Source organism: Colias croceus, chromosome 13, assembly GCF_905220415.1.
Source record: "Colias croceus chromosome 13, ilColCroc2.1".
NCBI classification, from domain to species: Eukaryota; Metazoa; Arthropoda; class Insecta; order Lepidoptera; family Pieridae; genus Colias; species Colias croceus.
The window spans coordinates 2,968,437-2,990,607 of NC_059549.1; positions in this window are offsets into that span (position 1 = coordinate 2,968,437).

Sequence of the window (22,171 nt, forward strand, 5' to 3'; positions counted from 1 at the left end):
TTCTATGCTTATTCATTATTATAATACGTAATGTGTGACATTTTGTATTGTATAGGTAACCTGAGATGAACATAATATACCTACTGTAACGATCAAACAATATCTCTTTGTTAGATGTGCTCTAGTAAGTACAAGGAAATTCGAAAAAATCCAATTTCCGTCGCATAATAATATCAGCCACAGAAATTCTATTCAAAAACTTCAAACCGAAGCGGACATTGGTAACGACATACGAAATTACTCGAACGATTGACTGGAACACATTTTTCTGCATACCTAATGCTCACGGTGGAATATGCAAAACCAATGTCTTATAGTAGACTGGATGTCGCTCTTGAAATGGCATATTTATATAGATTTTTTATTTAGTAAAGTCCAACTAAATTGTTATCCTTATTTTTCATTATTTCTTTTTTCTCATAGATTTCTTCCTTTCTTGATCCATTATTGTTAAACCGACACGTTTGCAGAGGCTTTAGCTTCGTAAACACATATGGAAGGTGGTCATCAAGTGGTTTTCTGAAAAAAAAAAATTAAACATCATAAATATGAAATTAAATCCGTTAGTAAATCTATTACATGTAATCACGCTGTTACTTTATCTTTCAGGCTCACAGCACCGCAAGAAAAACTTTGCGCAAAGCACCAACTATACGTTACGCTTGGGAGACAACGTGCGGCATCCAGTACCATACATCCACACGCAGAATAGTGAATTGCAAAAGTTTATCGCGTTGCATTGGCCAGTCTCATTCCGAAGACCCGATACGGTTTGACAATGCACATGCAAATTATACGCCGGCAAAGTGCATTATTGAACGGAAAGTTTAATGGGATACGCTACCTCAACTTCCGCGATCCTTGCAACAATTATTTTGGTATCGGTACCCCGTTCGCTTACTTTGTTCGCTGATAAATATTTATAGTTATTGTTAACCTTTGTTATATTCCAGAACTGAGTATGGATTCAATAGTAATGGGAAGCATTGCAGAGAAGACGCACGTAATGTGAAAAGTATGGAAATAAAATCACGAAGAAATTAGCTATTTAATCTCCAAATACGATCTTAAATTCAGAGTTAATAGAGCTTTCTAAATAAAAGTTTTCGGTTAATCCAAACAAAATTTAGAGTTTATAAAAAGAAAAATATACTAATGAAATATTTCCCAAACAAAGTGGATAATCTCGCTGATCCAATATCATGAAATTAAGTTTTTAATTAATTTTCTTTTGGAATTCACGGCAGTTTGATTTTCTTCCCGCCCGGGGCTACTATCCCGGCTCAATATTGAGTTCCTTCGGGTTTATATACCCCGGATATTAATACGATATTTTGGTATTTATCGGAAATATTTTATGCTATTCTAGTAAGTATAATGACAGGATCGATAGCCTTTGCATAATAAAGTGTGTAAACGTTTTTGACTGTATTGTATTTGGTAACTTGCCTCAGAATCTCTTCGTCATAGACTTTATAATGTAATGGATAGAACGTAAAAACATTTTACTGAACCCTATTTATTTAGAAATCACATGACTTTTAAGTCAAATTTTTACCTAGATATTATGATACATTGACCATATCATTTAAAACATTGTGTTACAAATAAAAGGAACATCAAAGCACCGCCTAACAAAGTTTTAATATATTCACCTATCACTATCGAGGAAGTACGCTAAATTACATATTGTTCTGTAATATTGTAATGAAATGTGGGTACGGCTGTGCGTTTATTGAAGCGAGAAATTGCTTAATCAGTCAGCTGTAGTGTGTCGATGATTAGAGCGATATCTGCGTCAAATCGACGGGAAAATTTTTGCTCCCTATGCAAAATTTATATGGAATTATGCGTTTATTCAATTACCTTATGTAAATAGTGATACGCTTGATCAGATCGAGTAAGTGGTTGGTTTGTTTATTAAGTAGGTATATATTAAAAATAGGAAAATAGATTGCGTGTAGTCGGTCGTTTTCTTTTGCAACCTAGGTAATAGAGTATGAATTCATAATTTCTCTGATGTCCGTTCAATATGATTTTTTCAATGATATATGATGTTAGGGTATAATAATTGGTAAGTCTATTATTTATGCTACTTAAATATCTCTAATACCATGTTCAAATATTGAATTTAGACAAAAAAAAAACATTTTGACAATGTGTAGCCAAGTAAACGTGTCTAGTAAAGAATGTTTTACGTACTGTACTGTACGTATCCATAATAATTAAAACATACAACTATTAATATCGAAATAATTCGTCTATAGGTACTCTATAGTTTAAAATGAACGCGATGGCTGTCGCTACAAATCAATCCGTTCAGAAAACAGTCGCACAGTTAATTGAATAATTGATACAAACCATTCGTACAATTTATCACTTTAACAAATCATCGTCAGCCCGGAGGTGTTTCTATTTTGACGTCTGTATTCCGTATAATAGGATTTGATATAAAGGGTTAGGAATTTGGGATGATTCATCGTGAGAAAGAGAATAGTGTCGAATCATTATCTAATGTAACGTTCACGTTTTTATTGGATGGTAGCTTACCGTTCGGAATAAAAATAAATACACGACAAACACAATTCTACTAGAACATAAATGTTGGTTAAAATAATAATATTATATACTGAAATCTTAAAACATATAATAGGAAATAAGGCGTAGGCGTAGACGCATTATTTACAGCCTAATTTTAAATATTTTTTGCTGATCTTCTCAGTAACTATTACAGTATTACATAGTTTGCCTATATTTTAAATATAATTTATGAAACATGATAATTAATTAATTTATATATTTTAGCAAAAGTAACAGATATTTATGATATACTTACTCATAGTACGTACTCATTACACTTATGAGTTACATAATTATTCCTGCCAAAATGACCTAGTATGTATCACTGCTAAAACATCTTACTAACACCAAACAATAAGCAGTACGCGCCTAAACTGGAAATATTATTTTCGTCCATTCCACTGAGTTTGCGGAAATCTGTCAAGGGCCATTTATTACGAGGTTCACGGGTCATAAATCTCGTATGTGTGAAGGGTTGAACATAAACAATGTGTGTTTTGTTAGCCTGATTTAGCTTTTATTAAACCGAATACGGCTAACTAGAATTAGATATTTGTCACTGAAACGTGTGCAATTTTATTATAGGCTAGTGGTTTAATTAGTAACGTCAAAGCTCTGCTGTATTTAGAGAACGCTGTGCTGAATGCTACATTCATTTTAGGTTTTGCGTTTGTTAGTTTCTTTAGTATGTACTAGGTGAGAAAATATAGCAATTTTGTGATTTTATGCAGTGCGTTCTATGATATATCTAATTTTACTTGGACTTGCAAAATGTTAAGTATAAATTCTAGCAATTTTAAATAGATCGCCTAAATAAATTTAAATATTAATGAGTGTTTTTGTAACGTCATTTATGCGTACCTATATCTACGTGCACAAAACTAATTGCAACAAAACCATTATATCATAAATTTAACAATATTCAGATTAGTGTAGCAGAAGTAAATGAAACAGCTCAATATTTTATTCAGCATGCTCACAATAAATAATAATAATTAATACAAAGTCCGAAGTATGTTTTTTTATGATTGCAAATCTATCACATTACCTTATTCATAACATGTACACGATGACTGTGCCACACATAATCTAATTTTCGTGGCCAAATCCACACAACCATAATCTTCCCCACATTCTAACGTATTCCCAATCCGCCAAGCTAAGCGCCTTAATTAACCAGTACTTCAATTAAAACTCATTGGAATGAGAGGAATTAAAATGAAAGTGAGAACACTGAAATCCATAGCAAATAGGATTCCTCTTGCCAATCTACTTGAAAGCTGTTTGCAATCACACGGTGAGGCGTACGGCTCGTTGGATGCTAAATAGAAAACCCTCTAGGTATGGACGTAAATGTGGAACTAAATGCTGGCTAGTTTTTTTCAATTTACATAGAAGTCTTAGTACTTAGTGTATAGAATGTGTTTATCCTGCATCGCTGCTTTGCTTGAGGGCTTGTTTTATACGAACATTTACGTTGGTGTTTCTTTTATGTTTTAAAATTATGCGCAGATAAGATTTCGTTTTGTATAGATATTTGAAGTAACTTAACAAGCATTATGTAAATAGTTGTTGATTCAGCAAAAGCTCACTCTCTATTTCTTTATTTTTCAGAAATAAACTTTCAACTTTTTGTTATCTTACCCAATAATAAACATTCGCCTTTTTAAATTAATTTTTGAAACCTATTTATATAATAATTGATTTTACATGACGCCCAAAGTTTTACAGTCGTTGATTTTTCTTTCACTTATTTAGAACTTTAATGAATTATCCTATCTCCACTAAAATATACAAAACTGAAAATTACATTTTTTAATTTAGTTTAAATTTATCATAGCATAAGGTGGTTCAATTTCATACTATGAACAATACAACAAAACACATCGTGAACAATATCCATTCGATTTAAATTAAAATTAGTTTGTATTGAAGTTTAAATTAGATTAAAACAATAAATCATGAATACTTTATGAGTTAATTTGTTGATGTTTCTTTGTTTCTATAATTGAGTATGCAAATATCGTAATGTTCAATGTGTAATAACATCATCCATATTACAAAAAAAAAAAATTAATGCGAAAGTAACTCTGTCTGTCTGTCTGTTACTCAATGACGCCTTAACTACTGAACCAATTTGCATGGCATTTGGTATAGAGATATTTTGATACCCGAGAAAGGACATAGGCTACTTTTTACCCCGGGAAATAGGATAGGTTTTATCCCGGAAATCCCACGGGAACGGGAACTATGCGGGTTTTTCTTTGCATGCGCGGGCGAAGCTGTGGGTGTAAAGCTAGTTATTTTATAATTTTATAGTGACAAATTTAAACATGTACTGACTTTGTACTAATGCTCTAAGTGTACTGATAATGTTTATTTTTTGTCTATAATCTTTTGCCCAAACAGAAATTCCTTATTATTATTTGCCACATTAATTCCCTTATTTACTAAAACAATCTTATAAATCTATTAATATTAGAATTATATTCACTAAAAAGCAAATAATTATTTTCTCCTTCAAATATTATGTGTTTTATAATAAACATAAAAAGTTAATTAATACAACACGATATATTTTATTTAAATAACAAAATTGAGAGCACATTTTACAAAGAAAATGTTATTATCAAATACATTCGTTGTATTTAGTACGCAAAATACGTAACTAGCCTCCGCTTTTATGTTTTTGAAATTGAGTGAAGCTTTCAGTGTCGGGTCTCTTACGCTGCTGTGATCTGAATAATATAATATTTAAAACAGAATGCTTAGAAATTTACAACTCATTACAATTATACGTTTGGTAAAAACAAAACGAATAAATATATTAATTGTGGTCACACCAACTGCTGCGATCGTTCATCATTTCCAGATATGAAATATCATTAATTACGTTATACAATATTAAAATTAGTGAAAACGGTTTAAATTGATTCTAATTGTTCGTGTGGTGAGGAATTTTATTATTTATTATCGTATTAAACGATTTGGCAATTAACTTCTTTTCGGTGCATTAAATTTATTTAAAATAACAATTGACCTTTGATGGTTTTTTGGCCTTCAGGAGGAAAATTGTTACGATAAAAACGACTATGTTATGATCGGGCCAAATTATGTATCAATGTGTGCTTCTTAACCAAAAATTACAATGTTTTAAATGCATGCTGTGTTTCCAGCAAGCGTGGTAATGTTATAGATCTCCAGATTTTGTTTGAAAATTGTGCATAATATCTGATGATATTTAGAATGAGATATATTAAATTATCCAGTTCATTTAAATCTAGCTAGTTTAAATATAATTTACACCATTAATAAATAATCTCAATTATAAAATGTCCTCTATCAAAAAACAAAACCTATAAGCATTAAGCCCACATCTCGTTCCCGTGAAAAACAAAGCCATTTTGCAAATTGGCGTTATAATTATACATCGAAGGATTGACGTGATCCTAGCCGTCATAAAGCCTTAATAACCTTGCAATAATATTATCACTTTCATACCCATGACATCAGCCAGCATAAATCTAACGATGAGATAGAACTAGGTCATCGGCTATGTCTCCTAAATAATAATTGTGATTAATGCTAGTGTCATACGCGTTAATTGATATAAATTTACGTTATGGTAGTAGAGATTTATTGTAGAGTGCAATGTGAATATATTCTAATATGTTTAAATGAATAGTGATCGGATTGTGCAGATTTTGGGTACGATTGGGAATAATTGAACTCAGATTTTAATTAGAATCGGAATAGAATATTCACAAAATACTATGAGAGTTTTTATTGTAATGGGAAGTCTTCTTACATATTATTGATATATTACCTAGTACCTACTTTTAATAAAAAAGGAGTATAGAGGTCAACGCAAAAAATGTTTTACGTTAAATATCTATTAAATTTTATTTCATTCAACTATATTAGTGTGATTTAATTTGTACATATAATCTAGTAAAGATTATTATAGGCCTACAATATTGAACAAATTAGTCTAAGTATAAAACAAAGAAAATATAAACATAATCCTCTCATTACATCCGTTCCCTACGTACACGCTACACTGTACGAACGTAAAATAACTAAGCGCAAGTAAACAAATGAATGTCTAAATCGTCTGGAAGATAATTAAATTCGTAACAAGTTGCAGCGTTACAGAGTATTTAGTAGGAGTTTAATGCAAATAATAAGGTTATTAGCGGTACATTGAAAGTTATTCTCTGTGGGTGTTCACGGGCAAAGCTGGCTGTAATGTGAAGCTACGGCAACTTATTACGCCTTTACTTGGCATTAAAAATAGTTGATAAGTATGGAAGTGGACTTTTTTGCATTTGGACAAGAAATAGCATAATATAGCAGGGATTTACGATTTTGATTAAAAAATAAATGAAATCGAAATGTTTATTTTTATTACCATAAGAAAAATACTATCTATTTTTCCCTGCTTCCTCGTCAAATATTATTGCTTTAAGAGAAAGAGAGCGAAACTACCAACCAATGTCGAAAACTGTAAACAGGACTTAAGTCTATATTTCTGTTTGAGATACAGAGATACATTAGTATTTTAGAAGTATATAAAAATTAACAAAAAGCTTCTAACACAACGCTCTCGTCTCTTCTATAATTTATTTCGATTGCCTATACACATTACACATAATTATTTAATACCTCAAAAAAATATTCCTTTTCCATGTTACCGTGCTTATTCTTCAGTCTGCATTCGCGCTGTAAATATCATATACTGGCTCGGTTTGTGACAATATTATGACCGTAATAAATATAGCTCTATAAGCTCCGTTAAGAAAACTGTTATAATATGCCTTAATCTTTTCATTATCACCTTTAAAATCACATTCTTCACGAGATATTAGGTTTGAACTGATTTATGTTTAACTTTTTTATGAAGCTATATGAATGGTTTAGTGAGGTAAATATAAATAATAAATAATAATAATAATAAATCATTTATTTGCACCATTTTGAGTTACAAAAATTTAATGACCCAGGCTCCTAATATAGTTGTAAACTGTTTTTCAGGAGCCTGAATCTACCGATAAGTAAATAAAGTAAATAAATCTACCGATTAAGATGTAGATAGAGCTATAAGTTAATTTAATCCTGAATTGAAGTACTTACCCACATTTACCTGAATATTAATAAATTTCTAAATCTGTATTGCTCGATCAAAAAGACTGATTTGACGCCAACCTTACCTATATTGTTTAGCATTAATTTTGTGTATTATTCTATTATTTATGAGAAACGACTCAATTCACAAAAATATAATAATGTATATTCTGTTCAGCACCATGCCTTAATGCTTGCGAAAAAAACAAATTAACGGAAACCATCAAAAAACGGGAATCTAATTGATCATAAAAAACAATCTATATTTTTCAATAAACATATTATCGTTTCGCTTTTGATCATGTGAAGAATAACGTCAATCAAGCCAAACGAATCCATTCTCGAAGGGATAATTATTGAACAAAATTTCTGTTTCGTCACGAACCCAGGGCCTTTGTTACTGCCGCGTATCATTTTGTAACTTCAATTCGATAATTGGCCATCCTTATTATGGTGAAAGAAACTTTTATTATTGGTTATAATCGATACGCGTTCGATGTTTTGACTTTTTGTCACGTTAATTATATTTTGGTATAGTTATCTTAATGATTTTGGCGAAACTAATGATGGAGAAGAATTTTAAAATTATTGCAACGAAGTATCTAGTAATTTAAGAAAGATTTCTCGAATTAGTACGAACCTAATGACTATTTATTCTTATCTAATGCTTGTTAAATAGAAAAAAGGAAGATAAAAAGTTAGATAGAATCAATGGAACAGTTTTATTTGCTAATCTCTGGGCTTTGATAGCTCAGCCCGGATCGGTTTTCAAGGAAAAGTCACACCTTTTACATTTGAGTTGCCTTTGTAATTGTGCATGCTATATTGTAAAATAAATAATAAACGCCATAATATGTACATTTCTGTATTACACTTATTACATTACTTGTACATTAAATAGGAAAATTGCGTTCTTACCTTCTGACAATGTTCTACATCCGATACTCTATATTAAGATGTATCTCTATTGGAATTGAGTATTTGAGTCTTATCAATCATTGTAAACCATGTAATGTTTAAAGCGTCGACGTCGATTAGGTACATTAATTTGTTTACACCAGATTTTCACAGTTGTTCCACATTCAAACGTAGTTGTAATTTAAATCACTTCAAATGTAGAATAAATTCCTCATCTAACCGAACAAATAGAATGTCCATAAAACGTTCTGATATATAAATCTGTCGCATCACAAAGAGTGAGCCTAATTGGCGAAGACGCGGTAGACAGCATGAAATTAAACAAGACAAAATTGTTCGGACACAAAAGAGAAATTATTGTTCCCAGATACATTCCTAATTATAGTGAACGACAATCTACAGACAGACGGATTTGCGAGTCACCCTTTGTCTGGCTTTCGAATCTAGACTTTTACATAATTACTTAATTATTGATCTATATAGTATATACCTACCTATAGGCTACAGCTACATAACTTTGTGAGTAGAGTTAACAAATTATTGACAACTAGCTTCCGCCCGCGACTCCGTCCGCGCGGAAAAATTAAGAAAAGTTAAGATTTATTTTTTTCTACATATTTTTCCGGGATAAAAAGTATCCTATTTTATGCCCAGAATAATAAAGTATAATTATACCAAGTTTCATCGAAATCGAACCGTTAGTTTTCACGTGATGCCTGAACATACAGACAGACAGACAAAAATTTTTTTAATCACATGTTTGGGTTTGGTATCGATCCAGTAACACCCCCTGCTATTTATTATTTCAATATTTTCAATGTACAGAATTGACCCTTCTACAGATTTATTGTAAGGTACCCGCGGGTATTAAGGCCTGTCGGGCAATAAGGCCTAAGTAACAAAAAACGTACGAAATACAGTAGTTGACGATCAAGATTATACCCACACAAGCTCAGAGATTAAACAAGTCGCTGCGAAGTGGTTGACAAACGCTTGCACTCCACCCCGCGCCAGTGTCGTCGAAATCATTCAGCGGTGCGGTCACGCGGCACGAATTATAAAAATCGGCTCCGGTAAAACGTAAGTTATTTTGAAAATATCATATTTACAAGCCTGTATTGACTGTCCATTTATTAACTAATGTATGCTTGTCCGTAGGCCACCGTATTAAAGAACTTATAGCTGTAAAAATATATATTTTTATTTTTTTTCTGTTACCGCGTGATTGCCGGATAATAAGGCCTATAAAATTTTACTATAGGCCTTATTATACTCAATTTTTTTAACTGTTATATAAGTAGGAGGGCGTTTTTGAAATGTTTTTTGGTGGGTAGTATGTACGTAGATATATACATTCTCAACTTATTTATCATTGTTTTCAGTGCTTAAAGTCACGATGCCTCCCAAACGGGCATTGTGGTTAGAAGATGATCTGATCGCAGCTGTTAGAGCAGTACAAAGAGGAATTTTGAGTACGTATAAGGCTGCAGAGATATAAGGTTCCTAGAAGAACAATCAGAAATCATCTGCAGTCTGGCAGCGAATCAAGGGAAAATAAATAGTAAAGAAGTGAAAGGTAACAAAAGAAGGAAAATTAAACAAGACGAAAACTTTACTGATGTTAAAAAAGGTAGAAAAGAAAAAACGACGTTTAAAAGGGCATTAAATCCTAAGAAAGCTAAAAATATATCTGCAAGAAAGTCTACTACCGTCAAAGGTAAATGAAAAAATGAAAATGAGGCAATGCTCGCGATGCTCCAAGTGGTACCACGAAGAGTGTGTTGGTTTGACTGCAGAAGATACTGATGAGTTTCAATGTCCTGGTGGATGCGAATAAAGACAATTTCTTTAATTTTCTAAGTCTACTATGCGTCCTATTGCTTTATGTTAATGATTATTGATCTCAAAAATACCAATTTACACAATATTAGTTGATTTTTGAATAGTTTAAAGTATAGGCCTTTTTACCCTACCCTAGTATAATAAGGCCTACACACTGCGTTTTTTTTAAAGTTATATATTGTTTTGAAACTCTGTAGTAATTTAAGTCCATGACTGATTTATAATAAAACTTGTTGATTATGTTGGGTATTTTTCATTTTATTACAAATTTTCCTTAGCTAGGCCTTAATACCCGCGGGTACCTTATGTATAGATGTAGCAAAAGTTATTGTTTTACTTCGACTATGTGCCTTGTTACAATTAATAACATGGTCATTTATCAATTTTAACATTTATTATGGCATTACATTATGCTAATCTAGAAAGTGATCGTAATATAAACTTTAACTATACATATAACACTAACAAGCAAACCAAAATTCCGCCGTATTTTAATCAAATCCCGATAAAATAACATTAAATTCAAAAGATAAACACATACAGCGCGAAATTTTCTCATTTGTAGCTAAAAATAAGTCCCGAATATCCGACCAAAATGAAGATACATGAACTGTTGAGCAAGAAGCATAATATTGTATAATAATGTTTTTCCATTACTCGTTATGATTACGAGTAAGTTCACTGACTTTGGTTTTTATTGACAAACTTGTTTACGGAGATCAATCTCGCGACACATTATAACGTTGATTAAGTGTATTTCTCACACGTTATAAGTAAAGTAGATTGTTAACTATATCCTATCCTATCCTACTAATATTATAAATGCGAAAGTTTGTGAGGATGGATGTATGTTTGTTACTCTTTCACGCAAATATTACTGAACCGATTACAATGAAATTTAGCACACATATAGAATGTTACTTGGATTAACACATAGGATAGGTTTTATCCCGGAATCCCATGGGAACATAAACTATGCAGGATTTGTTGAAAACGCAGGCGAAGCCGCGGGCGAAAAGATAGTAGAATATAAATATGTTTTAACTATTAACGAATTAATTTGTAGAATCAAAGTAAAATAATAAAATAAATAATAAATAAATTATAATAAAATAATATAATTTATAAAATGTTAGTATTACCCTCAATTATTTAATTAAAGTTACACTTTAAATATTATTTACCCTTTAACATAACCTTTAATTAATATAATATTTTAATTTTGTTATTTTTAAAATTTTCTTTTGTATAACGTAGGTATCTATACTGTTTCGAAATTAATGGGAGAAGCCACTGGCTCCTGAGACACAGTATTTAACTAATTCAGGAGCCTATGGATTCATATATAAGCTGTACCTATTTTTTTATGACAATAAAGTTATTTATTTATATTTATTTATTTAATGAAACGCAGCAATCATATTTACACCGAAATCGTTTATTGAGCGAACTAAATACTCCCAAATGAAATTCAAAACGCCCCAGCGATTTAAAATTAATCTATTTATAAAGATGACATCCGCAAGAATTAATTGAATCTATTTCAGACGAGAGGACGACAATGTTCTTACATTTAATACTGAACGTTTGCTGCCGTGGAATTATTGTACTAGATGAGGCATTAATATCTTAACAATATTGTTATTAGCAATGCATTGCTTGGTTCCATTTCAATTGCCAATAGTCAATAACCACACATTTGTAAGAAATGGCAATGGGTTTGCTATTTAGTTTATAATTCTTTTAATGATAAACTATCGAACTTACTAAACTCCCAAAATTCATTATAAATTTTTCTCATTCATTAATTTGTAGGAAAATCAGACTTACTGTTAATTATTGAGCAATAAGTATGTAAACTGTACAATAACGTGAAACAAATTCACTAAATGCAGTTCACTCTATCAAATCTAGTTTAAATTAAGGCTATGTTGGCACAGACCATGCCTCTAACACGATTATATAAAGTTTCTGAATAAGGGACTGACGGAAAACTAAATCCGACGATTTTTAATTCTCTGCTAAGCCCCAAGTTTTTGATAAAGCGATTAAGCGGTTTGTACATTCAAAGCGACTACAACTCACTACTTATTTACTCGTATCTTGAATTCTTTTAAAGATAATTTCCTAGAATATTTTTAAAATTATCAAGCAGTAACGGGAACTAAACTAGTGTACCTACCTCGGTAATAATTATATATGTAACTACATATATAATTATTACCGTACATAAAATTCTAGCGATAATTATTATTTATTGTATCTACGTAATAGATAAAAAACCAGAAACCTAAATAAGTTTACCTTAACACGTTTTTACTACACTATATTTTACACTACACACACACACTTTTCACACATCCACACCAAACGTTCTATGTTAATTATTGTAATAAATAATAAATAAAATATAAGGTTGCTAATTCATATATTATCTATACTAATATTATAAAGCTGAAGAGTTTGTTTGTTTGTTTGAACGCGCTAATCTCAGGAAGTACCTACTGGTTCCATTTGAAAAATTCTTTCGGTGTTAGGTAGCCCATTTATCGAAGAAGACTATAGTCATTACGCTAAGACCAACAAGAGCAGAGCAATGCTGGTGAAACCGCGGGGAACAGCTAGTCTTTAATATTCAATATTACAAGTTCCAAAAATAACACCCATATCTTATATGAAAAAATAACCTAATTCCAAACGCAGATCAACATTACAGCTTCCTGGAATCATCTCGTTAGCGATGAAAATGGCCGACAACTTCGTATGGAATGCTTTGCTTTTCTAGTCACTGTTGCTTTTTTATCAGATCAAAGTATTTCCCTTATAACGAGGTCTCTGAGATTATTGAGAAACCACTTGTAGTAGTTATTAAATACTGGTCTTCTTTATGAAATAATGGTATAATGTTAACGACATGGGATTTCCTACTCACCCAGAATTAATTTGTAAATCAAATTAAATCAAGGAAAATTTTCCTATATTCAAAATACTTAAGCGGCTTTATACTTTTTTAAGAGGCTGTTGTGAAGTAGCATACTTACTAAATTTACACATCCTTAAAAATGCAATAAATAATTAGTTGTAGATACATAGTATGAATTTGAATATCTGCTGCAAAGTCTTAAATAATTATTACAATTTATAAGATACTAGGTATAAAAAAACTCTACCTCGCTACCTACTTTTATATAAATTTCTACGTTTTTATACTCTTTAGACGTAAGATCAAGCCAAGAAAATAAGAAATGAGTAAATCTTCATCGTCCCCTATGAAACGCCTACCATTGATTTAGTTAACCCTATATCTGTCCCTCTAATGGGAAACCCATTCTGAGCAAACAAAATGACCGAACTTAAACAAAGTTAAAGGAATGTCGAACTAATTCATTACGCGAGAAACAATAAGAGAAAAACAAGATTAAGGGAAATCCGAAAGAGTTTCTTCCAAATAAAGTAGCCTGCAAATCTGCTGAATTAACTTCAATGTTCTGTTTGTGATGGATCTAAGTGGAATTTGTTGCTACTTAAGGATAAACAGCTTTGTTTAATCTTGAAACTTAGGTGTCTTAAAACTGTCATATTAAGATTGGACGTACGCTCATACGTACGTACGTACGTACGTATTTAAACCACTATAATATAATAAGACACAGGCATCAAGTGCGTCTGTCTGTCTATCTGTTCGCGATAAACTCAAAAACTACTACATCGATTTTAAATCTGTTTTCAGTAATGAATAGCGTGGTTCTCGAGGAAAGTTGTCTACTATGAAATCATGGGACAAAACCGAATATTTTTCAGTTTGAATTCATACAAAAATTCATACAAAATCTGATAGCAGATGAAATATACCCAATCATTGCACTTAATAACGTTACTAAACAAGGACATTAATATTCATAACACTTCAAACAATTGAACCTAAATGTTCAAGCGACATACAATACAGAATAAAGCAAATACACATAAAACAAAAAACAAAATCCAAGGGTAAAATAAATAAAGACGCCGGTTCGTAAACACTTTGTCATTATGACAAGCGGCTGGTATCTCCAAAGCGTTCAAATGTGCCACCGCGGCGCCTAAGGATTAAGTTACAATCCTGTAAAGGAACAAATCGAATCGAAAATCAGAAATCTTGTTTCCGAATTATTTTATACTTTTAACGTCTTCAAATAACGTTATCGCGACACATTTATTTGTAAACGATTCTTTGGTTATGTTCGATTTTTGAACTTGTCACTTCTTTTTTTTTGGTACTGGCCGTTGATAAATTTGCTTTTATAATAATTTTGACGACACCTGAAAAATTATTTGCTGCTGTTGATTTAAAATTTAAATATTATACTTTACTGTGACTTTACTTAAATACTTTTTTTAAATATTCTTTATGGCGCCAATAAAATAATTGCGTAATTTGCACAATTTGGTAAGAAGCAAGATATGCAAGGAAAATATTTTTTATAGATTCTGTGAATTCAAATGAAAAATTTAATGCTATTATTATTTATATCACAAAATTAAAAAGAAATAAAGGAAATTAATTGCACATATTCTCCGTAGGACTACACGCTGGGTAGCATTTTTTCCTTGTCAGAATGAAGAATACAATAAAAGATCCCAAATTAAAGTCAATTATGTGCAGGCACGCTTTAACTAAACCCGTAATTAGATTACTAAAGGACTTCCCACAAAACTCAGCTTACTGTCTGACATACACACGACATTATCACTACATAGTATAAAACAAAGTCGCTTTCTCTGTCCCTTTGTGTGCTTAAATCTTTAAAACTACGCACCGGATTTTGATGCGGTTTTTTTAATAGATAGAGAGATTCAAGAGGAAGGTTTTGGTATATACTTTATTTAAAAAAAAACTAGTATTATATATTTTTAACAGCTAAACTTTAAGACGTCTGATTAATTTGACTTTTGTTGATCTTTCTACCTAATAGGTTTAAATCTTAAAGTTAATTTCAGTGGTACCACCACTCAGAACACCAACGCACAATATTTAAAACAATTCTTATACATTGATATTCAATACAATAGAATGCAGTCGTCATGTAACAGTCACTCGTATATTGAATTTAATCGTGCAAAGCACCAGTGCGAATAATGGCTATGACAAATTTTCCATTCCGTCGAACATTTTCCTTTGAATGCACCTACACAATCGATGCTATTGCCTGCAAAATTGCGCGCTATTAACTGACATTCTAAATAATATCGATAAATGAACTAAATGGGACGCGTATGATCAATCATTTGTGTGGAGCTGTGTTTATGAGCGCGTTTGAAAATGTGGTTAAAGCAGAATAGGGCCAAATTGTTATTTAGGAAACGTTTAAAAAAGCTTAATGTTTGTTGTTAGAATGGACCGCTAGTGTGTGCGAAATATTTTTGGAATTAGGTTTTATCGTTTATTTTGATTGTTGTTTTTATAGTGGTACATTTTTACAGAGGTAGTTAGTGGGTATATCGTGTGTTGGTTTAAATTATATTGATAAATAAACAATAATATAATATAAATAAACAAATCAACGACTAATTAATTTATTAACACTAATAATATAAGTGTACTTATATGGCACGGCTGCAGTATGCATAAAGAAAACATCTTCGGAAACCTTAACCACACAAAACGACTGCAATTCGAACAATTCTGGAACTCCAAACCTGCAGAATTTTTCGCCAAAACCACTAACCAATAATAACTACATGTATGACATACCGTTGATACCTGCATCTGCTCTCTGATTGATACGTAATGATTATCCTTGCATGTTGTCCACGAAGACCGAATAATAACACAGCAACCGTATCAAATGACTTATTATTGACAACATAATACATCTGACGTATCGCAAACCAGCAATTTATGTAATGGCAAAAAATGTTGAGATCTTTAAATTGCTCACTAACCACCGTTCACTCGTCATAAATTCGCGGTAGTTCTTCGTATGACATTGACTTCAAGTACGAACTTTGTTCATGTGAAAATAGTCAAAGATCTTGCTGTATAAAAATTTTGAACAAGATTGGAAAATATATGTCCTTATATTACTTATGCACATAAAACGTAAGAAGATTTAAGTTTAATTTCTATTATTATAGATTTAGAACTTTCAGTTTATGTGTTTTTTTAACAAAAACAACACATGAACATTATAATTCTGAAAGCTGTGTTTTAATATTACACGTACTTTACGCATAATATGAAAACACAGCTCATAATAAAATGACTACTTTGCTCTGCAAACACCATTTTTTTCGACTATTTATACGCTCTTCAGACATTAGAAAACCAATATCCCCACATTATTATATCCCCAGCATATTTATACGCTCTTCAAACATTACAAAACCGTCACCAATACATATTTCCAATTAAAGTTCCCGCTAGACCAAACGTGGCTTCAATCAGCCACCAGCAGTTTACGACTGTCTTGTCCGTTCATAACGTTCAAAAACGCCGCTTGATTCATAACACGTGGTTGTTTGGTTTTAATTTCATGTGAACTAATGACGTGAACATTTCTATATTTAAGTTTGAATAAACTGTAATAAACAAATCACGTTATACGCGGTTAGTTAAAGGATAATAAAGAATATGAAGTTAGATTATAGTAATGAAATAACTCTTAATAATTTGAATTTAAATTTATTTATTACACTATTCTAACATCACATCTTACATCTACATACGTATATTTTTGTTGCTTGATACCAGATCTATACAATAATATAAGTCTAGTAACTATTAGATAATACAACCTAAAATAGCCTCAAAACACAAAATTGATTAATCGCTACCAATACCAAAACATTATTTACACAATTTCTTGTACCAAAACAAACAGCATTAAATCTCTAACATTTCCCGAAGCAGGTGAAATGTTAGAACCAGAAAGCCTTACCAAATATTTACAAATGAGTCGAGTGGCTTAAAACAAATTCTTCTTTAATCCAGTCTCGACTTTCTAGTGTTTACTGAATATTGCTACTGGATCCCTATTGTTTTTGGTGTTTATTGTATTAAGGGCTCTGCCGAATTTTGTTCGTAAATTTTGATTCTTGGAATCATCATGATAAAATAATGTAGTATTCATAATAAGAGAATACTCTTAACCCAACCCTACAATTAATACTTCATTAAGACAATAATTTATTAATAATACTTCTGAAGTGTCTGATTTAATCGAGTTCCACAAGGTTTTCATCAATTTTCTTATATTTTCGTTTGAATTTTAAAAGGAGTTGATTCAACAAATAGGAAGATAATGCCATCACATCATTCAAAACGAATCTATTCAGCTTTTGATTTGATTAGATACGTAAGTACAATGTTATTTTGATCATTAAAACTATGATGGATGATCAAAATGGAGACAATTTGTCAGTATGAACAAACCATATTTATTATTTATTATTCATTAACTAAATAGTAAATATCATTTATTTGAAAGCCCTTTCATTTCATTCATATTCAAATAACCTCATAAGTTACTAAAGAGTATGAAAAGTTTGCTTCCTATATTGCAAGCTCTCAGCTCCACTATTTGCTAAACATAAAAAGATACTACTTTGTGAAACAGCACTCAAATAGTGTTTGATTTCGCTACACATTCGCAAACATTTGAAGCTATCGAGTTACGTCGCATCTCCTTTTAACCGCTTATTCAAATTGTATTTGACAGGATTTTGTAAAATCCCCTTTAAATGTTGACTTTAAATCTTAAAACGCATTTGTTTCAAGCAGGAAATACACAAAGCTTACTAATTCCCTTCCAGGCCACACTCGGTGTAAGTTATGAAAAAGTGGATTTATAATTTATACCCTAAATTTTATTTATTAGACTCATTTCCGTTATTATATAAAGATGAGAGAGATGATGTTGTTTGATGTAGTAATTGCCAATTGGTGATAATTAATATTATTGAACGTGGAAAAATATTTTAAAGTACCTCTAGAATTACGATCCACATGACTGTATTTATAATGCAATCCTTAATTAATTAATTAATTAATCAATCAATCAATCCTTTATTATCCTATAAATTAAGTCTCAATGTGTATTTTTTTTTTCAGAGCAATAAAGTATAAATAAACAAATGCAGACATGTAGTTAATTTCTAGTAGCTGCTGTAATTTTCATAATTTTGATTACATCATGTTCACAATTTATGAAAATTACAGTATCGTCAAGACACATTTCTGTCACTCGATAGAGCTAGCATATTTCACAGCATTTCAATACAAAATATCCACACCTAATCAGCATCAAAACAAACACAAATAGGAAATCATTGGCGCGTTTTTTAGATGCTCTCCACAGACCCTGCTGAGTGCTAACATCATCGCTGTACAGTCATTAGTCGTCAGCTTCACACATCTGGAATATACGAAGAAATATTAACACAATAAATATTATGAGGAATGAGTATTGAGAAAGTCTTCTGTTTTAACTGTTATTTTGGGGTTTGAAAAAGTAGAAACAATATTTAGTTCGTGCTAATGGTATGCAGTGTTTAATATCTGTTTGTCACCGGAAATCTTTCATTTGAAAATGAAATAGACAACTACGTAATGTGCAAATTACATAAAGCTAATGTCCGCTCTACTAAATGGCTATTTGTATTCCATATAATTTTTATTTATATAGGCTAGGTGAGCCAGTTAAAAAAACATTACAAAAAATAAATTTCCCATCAACACAAAAAATAACAATATGTAAATGATACTTCGTTAAGCGTTGAACACTCGCAGAATTTTTAATATCGCTCCATGGAAACACATCATTTGTAAAAAAACAAAGCTAAAATTAACGCTATAACAACGTGATATTCCATCACAGAAACAATGAATCTCTTTTAACTCTGTACGTTATTAAAATCACGACATGAGAGACAAAGAAGGAGCCGACTTAAAGTGTCTAGCGCAATAAATAATTCCTCCTTGCGACAAATGAGGTCATATGTTTCATTTACGTTTTTTCCCTGACTTCCCGCGGGATCATGTGTCTTCTATTTCCGTTGATGTATCGAACGATTTGCTCTCTCAAATTTAAAACATGTTCGCTGTTTAGTATCATGCCTTTGGGGGTAATTAAGATGTTGGCGCGAAGCAGATGTCAACGTTAGGAGTGCATCTGGGAAGTGCGTAATTTTTTCTAATTCGAAAAGGTGCTTGTGAAAGTCATTTGTAATTTTTTTGCTGAGTTCTATTTTCGATCAGTGATGGGACGGGATACGAATATTTCGACTTCACAACAAATATCAATAAGCTAATATTGCTTATTAAAGGAATAATTATTGAAGCTATTCTAAATTCATTAACATTAGTGTCTGTTTAGTGTATTCTAATAAAGATAAAGATAAGATAACATAAATAATTATTAAAATAAAGATAAAGATCGAAAGACTGTGTTATAACTGAGCGCAAAGAAACATTGAAAAATCGCAGCATTGTTTATTTGCGCATTTATAGCGTAAGTCCCTATTTTAAGTTTTTTTCCTCCTTAAAAGCACTAAATACCTCTTAAAAATATATTCATCAATGAACAAATAATCAATCAGTAAATCAAATAAGCACGGACTATTGCGGCAAAGAGATTTCGCTCAAAACTATTAACATCCAGCAATGGTCAATGTAATGAGTTTGGCCTCAATACGAAATTAGATCAAATGCTCATCAATATAAAACAATCCATGCTAGCCTTGCGTTTTATTATTACTCATAAACACTTCTAACAAAGTGGTTATTGGTAGTGTGGTCATTTTAACACTTCAATGTGTTCTGCAAAGTTATAAAACTGAATCTACTATATAGAATCTAGAGGTACTATATCATAAGGATTTATCATAAGAAACATCGTATTTTAATATTGCAAATTCATTAAGTTGAAAATTATATGGATTATTTTGAAATGCCTGCCCTCATAATCTAAATAGCTTATTTTATTTTATTTTTTTTTTTATTTATTTAGGTTATCCAACATCAGTCACAACAATAATAAGAGCTAGGGTACATAATATAACAAAAAAAGACAATTGTGACAAACATTTACAGGATAACACAACATGATTAATGAGTCAAGTCACTATGTGGTATACAAAGCAAAAAAAAAAATAAATAAAAAGTAAACAAAATCAAGATAATTCCTTAAGTAAGCTTAAATTAATAGCTTACATCAAAATATGTTTTGTAATCACATATATTGATTATTTTAACAAAACTAAATATTGCGAATAGCTAAAACTTAAAAGAATAAACAGATTTGCACAAAACATTAATTAAAACAAACCAAAATTGCCTGAAATTATGTAAAATCCATCCATTAGTATGCCAACATTACAATTGTTCGAACTCCAAACGTACGAGTTGTAACTCCAGTATGGTAAGACGCCATTAAAAATCTTCTACAAAGAGACATAAATATGTTCGCGTGTAAATAAAACCAATCGAGCGTCGATAATATTCGAATAGTTTAATGTTCCTTACAACTGTTATCTTGCACGTGATACATATACTAGGTGTAAGGAATTTTGTGGGTTTAAACAACACCTGTATATTTATTTTGAACTGTAGACTGTTTTAGTCATTGAACTTGCTTAGATGAGCTTTTGTGTTGTCATAACTATGGTTAGGCAATGAGGTTTATGAATTTAGAGTTGTTAATGAAAACGGGTGTATCTTTGTAACTCCAAAATCAGAGCTTTTGTTTAATGGTTATCTATACATACACTATGATAAAAGAGTCTGTCACGGAAAAAATTAAAATAATTCAACACTAGAAAATATTAAAATTCAATGTTTCTACGTTGCCTATAGGTATTATGCGTAAAATATATCTAAACATCACCAAATAAATACTCGAAGCATCTCATTTCGGAACTATAGCCATTACAATATATCTATAGAACAATGCGTTCATAAAATCTTTCATTTATGTAACACTACGCTGTGAAATTAAGTAGTTACGCATAGGATAGTTACTGTTATTGGGAAATATATTAACTAAATTGTTATTGTAAGTAATACAAGTGATGTAGTGACAAAATGTCTCAGTAATAAAACTCTATGATACAGTTGTGGGTAATTTAATTCAGAGCAACGCATGCATGTCGTTTCGTATATGAAACATTACTCATAGGAGCAATTGTTTTAAATATATGGGAGTTTTTAGTGAATTATATAGAGTGAACTATACCACCTTTTTAATAAGAAACTTTTTCTTGTGAGACTATGTTGCTGGTATATTATTTTGTAATTCAATTAATCGATAAATTACTATATTGTTTCAACCGACTTCAAAAAAAAAAGGATTTCTCATTTCTCAATTCGACTGTATTTTTTTGGGTTTGTTACCTCAGTAATTTCGACTGGATTTCGATTTTGGTGAGTCATTTTAAATTTGAATACTAGTGCCTTCCGGTTAGTCCTATTAAATTCTGTCTAGTTCTTACTGTACGGAATAGAACTGTACTCAGAGACTAAAAGATTACACACAAGATCTATCCCTACATTTATAAAATTAACTATTACACCCGGAATAGAACGATGTTTCATACAAAAGCTTCATGATTGATACGCGCCAAATATTTTGCGTCCAAACCGACTCATAACATGCACTTGGCAGAATTACGATCTACAAAGAGTGATGAGTTTGTTCCTGGGGGTAACATTGCGTATAACAATATCTTT